Source organism: Chamaea fasciata, unplaced genomic scaffold (genome assembly GCF_029207755.1).
Source record: "Chamaea fasciata isolate MVZ Bird 193981 ecotype frontalis unplaced genomic scaffold, bChaFas1.0.hap1 SCAF_1, whole genome shotgun sequence".
In the NCBI taxonomy this organism is placed as follows: Eukaryota; Metazoa; Chordata; class Aves; order Passeriformes; family Sylviidae; genus Chamaea; species Chamaea fasciata.
The window spans coordinates 13,857,219-13,864,751 of NW_027094086.1; the positions used below are offsets into that span (position 1 = coordinate 13,857,219).

The 7,533-nt window shown below is 40.8% G+C and overlaps 1 long non-coding RNA gene across 2 annotated transcripts in view; it reads left to right on the top strand.

Moving 5' to 3' along the window:
• Positions 1-4,894, top strand: part of LOC136285588 (uncharacterized) — a 40,606-nt gene extending 35,712 nt beyond the window's left edge. Inside the window, exons 6-7 of one of the 2 annotated variants that reach the window (XR_010719491.1) lie at positions 2,351-2,507; positions 4,157-4,894. This is a non-coding gene — a long non-coding RNA (uncharacterized lncRNA). The remainder of the gene's footprint in view (positions 1-2,350; positions 2,508-4,156) is intronic. The other variant, XR_010719490.1, reaches the window with a different exon arrangement.
• Positions 4,895-7,533: the final 2,639 nt, after the last annotated feature.

The window sequence follows — 7,533 nt, forward strand, 5'->3', positions numbered from 1 at the left end:
TCAAGATACTCCTCTCCCTTTTGCTTTCTAGCCTGCTCACAGACTGTTCCCCTTTCCAAAACACTTTTTTTTGTTGTTAAACTGTATACAGTGCTTTTAATAAATAAATAGTGGTCTCTGTCCTAAAGAATGTCATCTAACTTACCCCCTCAAACATGGCCTTGATAATGGGTGCACACAGCTAGAGGGGGAGGAAAGACCAAGCCAGGATTATAGTTGAGTCGAGTCATACCAGAAATAAACTTGTTCCTCTGTGATTTGCATTGGGCACTGTGCCTCTGACTTGTACACTGTAAATCTGTTTTATTTAACTTTTTCTTCTCTTCACTTTCCATTTTGTGAGCAGAAGGTCAATGTAAGAGTAAGAATAGAGAGCGTAGGAGTGGGAAGCTAGTGTGCTTAGGGTTGGAGGAGGCATTTTGGGAAATGTTGCCAAACTGACATGAATGATGCTATCTGTTCCACGGTACTGTGAGACTTACAGTGACTTGTTTGTTATTTATCAGGGATAAAGAGGGGTAAAGTGTAAGTGAGAGAGGAAACCATTTGTTTAACTACTTCAGTCACTATCTGGGACTAAGCAGGGAACATTTTTTCTGACAGTGGTGTGATCATTTACAAATGTTTTCATTCCACTTTAGAAAATAAATCAACACTCTACTCTTCCCTGACCCCCACCTCCCACCCCCACCCCACCTTCCATGAGAGTCACAAGCCCCCTGAAAATACTGTGAAAAATTAGATTTAATGGATCTAAACCTTAGTAAATGAAAACACTCAAAATGTAGGACATCCAGATTTCAATTATTTCTCTGTCTGGTTCAAACCAGTGCTTGCAGTAGAGCCTTAAGGTTATATTGCTTTATTACAAGGGTGTGTGCTAATTAGTTATATCTTCCCATGTGTTGGACCAGGAATGCTGTCCTGGAGCTAGAAAACCTGCCTTAACTGGCAATCCATCAAAACTGATGTACTACCACGAAAAGCTTGGGTTTTAGCAAATCAGTATTTATCAAACCAGTTTCACTGAAAAATCTTCAAGCAGCTTCATTGCTGATGGAGATTTAATGAAGCAGAGTGCCTATTGTGCATGTTAATTCTCATTGAATCGGGCTTAAAGAAATTACTGTAGGCAAGGAAGAAAAGCAAACTAGGCCACATTGTCCAGACATAAAAGTCACAAAACAAACGCTTCCAAGGGCATGAATGTTTTACGAAGAAACCCTGAAAATGCATGAAAAAAAATCCAGAAAGATTCTGTTCTTTGAGAGGAGCACTAGTCAGGTAGCCTTTGTCTTGTGCATTGTCTCTTTGGAGTCTAAGTAACTTCCTTGGAGATTTGCATAACCTTCATTTGCTTACTCTTCAGATGTTAGTAGTTAAATGTCAACAGACTATAAGGAGCACAGACAACATGCTGAAATATTGGTCATGAAAAGGTGGCCAGATCTACAGCCAACTTTCATCATTTCTAGAGTCACAGATCCTGTGGTTGAACTGCAGGTTAATACATCCTGCTTGTAACCATGGGCTGATTCAGCCATAAGTGTTGAGAGTCCACTGGCATCCTTTCTGACCCAAATTCAGCAATAAGGAATTTATTCCTTATAATTCCCCTTCTATACCTTACTGTACTGAATAAACTTGGGAGCACCTGAAGAGGAAAAAAAAAAAAAAGTAGAATATTTCTTTGCTTTGGGATCCTGGATGGTTTCTCTGCTGGTGTCAGAGGTCATGATGCTTTGGGGTGTTTCATTCTGTCGTGCTGGATACATCAATCATGGTGGCAAAGATTAGAGAAAATGGAAAAGGAAGGGCTGAATATTGTGGTTTGCAATGTGTAGGGAGGAAAGTAATCCCAGGGCTATTTTGTAAAATGCTTTTTTACCATGCAATGGCTACTCGAGTCTGTAAACAGTTTCCACCAGTTGTTGTTCTTCTGATTAGGATATAAACAATGCCTGAAAATAACTGACAAAAACAACCAACCTAAGGACAAAATTGTCTAAAATCTTATGTCTTATATGTTTAGTAAACAGGGCTTGTAGGATTCTAATGATTATAGATCATCATCCAACATCTCCTTGGATGTTTGAGAGGCTTCATCAGCCTCAGCTGTATAGAAATTTATGCTCCACTATCAACTATGATCTCTCTGATTTCCTGCTCATGAGTTTGGCTCTCTGTTCAGTTGGGTGCCTTGAGGGTGGGTGTGAGCTTTTTCTGGTCTGACACAGGGATGGTACTCTGGGATACCCTTAGGTCTGTACTAGAGCTACAACCCCTTCTTGGGATACTCCTACCTCTCCTTTCCCACTCCTATTCCTCTCAACTTTTATCCCTTAAACAGAAAAGCTGACACAGGTTCCAGCTGTATGTATCTGCTGTGAGGCAGGAGGGATTTGGAGCTGGTGCCAAGGGAACAGAACAGCTGGTCAGCACTGAAATTTCATAAGGAGCTCGGGTTGCAGACCACAGATTCAGAGAGCTGCTGGATGCTTTATGAGGTACAGTACTGAACCCTGTACCCCATTTGGTAAACAGACCTCAATTATGTGTAACTTCTGTTCACTCAGGTAGCACTGCATTACAACCTTTTGTTTTTAACTTTTGCACTTAGCAAGAATGTCCTAGCTCACAGTGAATGCTTGATAAACACTTTTATTGTGAACACTTGGATTGAGAATGCTTCTCTGTCTGTTAGTCTGTTAGACTTTCAGTTCTACTGAAGACGCCTTTGACATAATGGCACCAGACTTTCAGAGAGTCCAAAGACAGATACTTATTGCTATTGTTTACAATGCAATCACTGAGAGAAGCTATCCAAAAATGTAAGGCATTCACATATGTATTCAGAGATGTAATAGAAATGAAATACTCAATGTGGCTTGTAATTGTGTTTATCTTAGTTCAGCCTCTTCCTGTGTCAGAACAGATTTTGCAAACAAGAGGGCAATGATTCAGTTCCAGGGGAAGACTGACAAAATAAACCCCAGCTTCTACTGGCCTGATACAGTGCTGAACAGTGTCCTACCCTGGGAAAATATTTCCTGCTTCATTTTCATAAATATTTATGTAATTCCTTCTGGGAAACATGTCTTCTTCAGAAAACTAAACATACTGCGCCCTGACATAAATTTAACTCTTTGTTTACACATGGGAGATTATGGACATGTACCCTGCCTCGGATTTTTACATTCTTATCTCAGGCATTTCTGTCTTTTGGGGTTCTTCGCTCTCCCCCTAGAGATCACATCATGTCTTGAGCTGTGGAGCTCATTTCTGGCTCTGGAACTGAACATCCATGATGCTCTTTGGAGGGTTGTTATTTTGGGCTGCAGAAATAGGAACCAAATATAATGTTCTGCCTGGAATCACACTTCTGTCCTGCCTAGTTATACCTTTCCCACTCTGGTTTGAGGCTCCTTTCTTAAAAAAACAAAAATCATGTAAGCAATTAAACAGAGGATTGCATGGCTAATGAGTAATAAGTATTTCTATTTAGAAACAGACCTGGACACACAGCTGTGAACTGAAATAGCACTGGTGTGCAGTCTTTTGTGTTTGCTTTCTAAGTTTGTAGTATGGATTAGTGGCAAAGCGGTGCACAAGTTGCCCCAAGAGAATAGATATATTGCCCACCATGACAACCTGAAAAAGGTTGATTCTTCTCTCTTTAACACTTCTAAGGGAACCGAAAAGTCTCTGACATTGCAACACAAATTGACAGAACCTTGTGCAAAGCCTTGGATTAGGGCAAACCTGAACTTTGCTTTCCAGCATGCTCTGAAACGCTTGCACGAAATGGTGAACTGTGTGGGGTGCTCTGAAAAAAGCCATGTATTGGGGGCAGACATAATCACAGGAGACGGCAGATGTTAGGCTTGACTCCGGGAGAAAACCCTAAAATAACTAAGTGGTACATAGGTGATGTGCTGATCAGCGGATTTTGTATGAAACCTGTTTATCATGCAGAGCAACAACAAAACGTCAAACTTCAGGCTCTACCAGTCATATTTGATCTTACTCTCCTGGTCCTAGAGTTCAGCAGCTGTGTCTTGCATTACCTGTGTTATATGTTAACCTTATAGGTTATTATTATGCAGATCATCTAGATTTATAATTATTTAGTTTCTCTTTTTTTCTTCCTTTTCAGTTCAAACTCTGCTGCATACCTTCTGAAGACAGCTAGAGCCAAACAGCTTTTAGCACTTCCTTCAGCGGTTTGCAAAAGAAACACCAACAAACGAGGAGGTAGCTACCTGCCCTCCAAAGTCCAGCTAAAAGGGAGGGCGGGGATGTGACGAAAATGAGAGAGTGGGAAAACAGACAGAGCTTGAAAAAGTTTGTCTCCATCCAAGTCCAGAGGCTTCTGGCCTTGGTCACTGCCTGAACCCTGCTACAAATGCGTCTCAAGACGTCTGTCCTGCCCATTGAACTCTATCTTACGTCCTAAGTTGTTTCCCTGCTGTTTGGGGACGCACAGTGTTGTGTAATGTGTTGTAACATTGGTTTCATGTCTGTGTGGGTGTCTTTCTGGCAAGAAAAAGAAAGTTTTGAGCCTCATTCTTCCATCTTCCTAGCTATTGTCTGCCAGACTGTTTGCTAGTTTAAAGGAGGCAGGGTGATGGTGGTGGCTTATTTTCCACTTGACAGCATAACAAAACTAAATGAAAAAAACTCCTTCACTCAGTTCATACTCAGAAAGCCCTCTGGTTTGTTATGGCTTTTTTTAAACATTCTAATGAATTAAGTCTTTTTACAAGTTCAAGTTTTGTGAAATGAAGAAAGATTAAAAATCAAAAGATTTTAAAAATTAAATTTAAAATAAAGATTTTAAAAATTAAATCATACTCAGTGATGATTGTTGCTGGTACCTCTGGAGATTCTGACATGTGATTCGAAAACTGGAAGGCTGGATTCCACTTTCTAATTCATATGCATGCCTCTGAACTGTGGATACTTGCTTAGGTGTACAATGGGATGTCATCATGGCTGGGTTTTAGTTTAATAGTGGTTTAACATATAAAGTACAGTACTAGCACAGACTGGATAAAAGGACTGCTGTGACTTCTACCAATTTGGAGTAATTCACATCACTTGGAATAATGAGCAGGAGCCACCTGAGCCACCTCTGGCAAGAAAGAAAAGGAGCTACAGGGCTTATAAAAAGATTTCCGAATAGTATAGTAATGACTTTGTCATTGATGGAACCACAGAGCTTTCTGCATTTTTCCCTGAGGCAGGATTCTCCTAGACTTCAAGTTTTTGGTTGTCTTGTCCCCACATGGGAAGTGACGCCTACTTGGATGCTTTGGTTTTTAATCTACGTGCTCTCTGGCTGCAGCAATATAAGTACAAATATAGAAGAAACGTTCATAAATCAGCGCAGTAATTCTCATCACCAAAAATTGGGGTATGGTTTTGTTCAATGTATGGAATTTTATGACAGCATTCAAAAGAATTTATGTGTTTACAAGTAAGATTAAATCAGTTCCAATGACAGTGTCGGACTGTGTCCAACAGCACCAGTAAAACAGTATGTAGCACTGTCATTTCTCCAAGTGTTTTGGAGATTCCAACTTTGTTCTTATGGGCTTCAGGGTCACTTTCAGTCTAAGGGACAGGCAATTACCACAGTCTGCTAGGTCCTTGCAATTTGGTCAGAGCAGCATGGGTTGGGAGCAAAGACTAGATCCTGGCGGGTTCTTGTACTGTTCTGTGGCAAAGAGGTCTTACCTTCAGGCAGTTAAATGCACATCCTTAAGTTTTTACCAGCCAGAAGTAGTTAAAATACCTGAATTTATGAGCTGTTGGGTTAATGGTAAGAGATTACCTTTCATCTTAACTGGACCTTGGCTTTACATCACAGAAGAGGTTTGCCATGCAAAGCATCCACAGTGATGCATCACAGATCAATTGTTCTCTTTCCAAAGACCAACAACCAAATCAAAAGCAAAAAGGCTGTGCAAAGAGCAGGGAGAGCTTGAGTGTACAACCCATCACAAAGATCTGACTGCCCTTCTCCTTCTTCAGCTCTTTTCTGTTGCAGTATATGTCTTGATCCCTTGGCAATGAAAATGACTTCACACAGAGAAGGAGGCTGTTTGGCTGATATCAGAGGTGATTCCAGCTTCATGCTGTTGACACGGTACATTTAATGCTGGATCTGTGCTTACACTCCAGCCATGCTGTTGCATCCACATTCCTGGGCTTGGATTTGTGCCCTTCCTGCCCACAGTCAGTGTGTGCACATGATGGTTTGGCTGTCCACCCTTGTACCCATGCAACAGGATGGCGCAGTGCCTGCTTACAGAAGTGGGAAGCCAACTTCACAAGGGTACAGATGAGCACTGGAAATAGATTTTGACTTGCATCCTGCTCAATGCTGCCTGTGCCAGTTCCCCACCTGGAACTGGCTTATTTTCAACGGTAACTTAAAAAAAAAAAAAAAAAATCTAGGCTTAATCAATCTGAAAGTGAATTACTGCCAATTAGCACAGGGAAGATATTCACATGTTTTACTTTAAGAAGGATTTGTGGTGGGGAATGAGTCAGTAACTGAATGCTTAGTGAGAACTTCCTCAGATGTGATGATTGTACCTGCTGTCATGCTCTGCCATACAGACAGGCTCATGTCCAGTGAATGCTGCTCCATGGGGGGGTGGGCAGGCCATGGAGTCAGAAACTGAATGCTGAACAGGCCTTTTTCAAGGAAACAAAGGGCAAGAGCTGAGATTTGTTGATGAGAGTCCCTGAACATCAGGGCAAACATTATGGCTTTATAGTTCTGAAGGTTCCCATTAATCAGCACTTACTAAATAGTAAGTAACATGTAATAGACTCACAGTAATAGAACAAGGAAAGAAGAGAATTATCAATCTTAAAAAAAAGCAGGGATGAGCCAGTGAGAAGTTAGGATTTATCTGTTTTTGAAATTCCGTGAGATTAGAACCAGACTAGAAACATCTGCTGCTTTGATTTTGCTGCTCCTGGGATTCCTCAGTCCTTTCCTCGTAAGTGGAAGACTTCAAGTGAACAGGATCTGGCCTGAAAAAATCCATCAAGCTGTATTCATTACTTAGGTTTTCTGTTTGTGCTGATTTAAAGATTTGGCCATTTTGATTTTCTTTGGATTAGATGAGCTCAAGGGAACTCTCCAAAGAATGTGTCACTGGTTTTCTGTTTGTGGTTTTTATGTGATGCAATTCAATAAAATTTCCATGAAGGCAGTCATTAATTGTCAAAACCAAAAATACCCCTGAACCCCTGTCTGCAATTATCCACACTGTGCTATATTTGGCACACGTTATGGTTTCTGTCATTAAGAAGGCCTCCTTGTAATGCCCCATCATGGATAAAACACAGCCACAAAAATGATGCATATGGACAAAATATAAAGTGAAATTATGGGTTTCCATACTGAAATGGAACTAGCGATGATGCATATGCCAGACACAAATGACACACAGAACAGAACTGTTGGTAAACAGAGGGAAAACTATAAATATGCTTAAGACGAGACATCACACA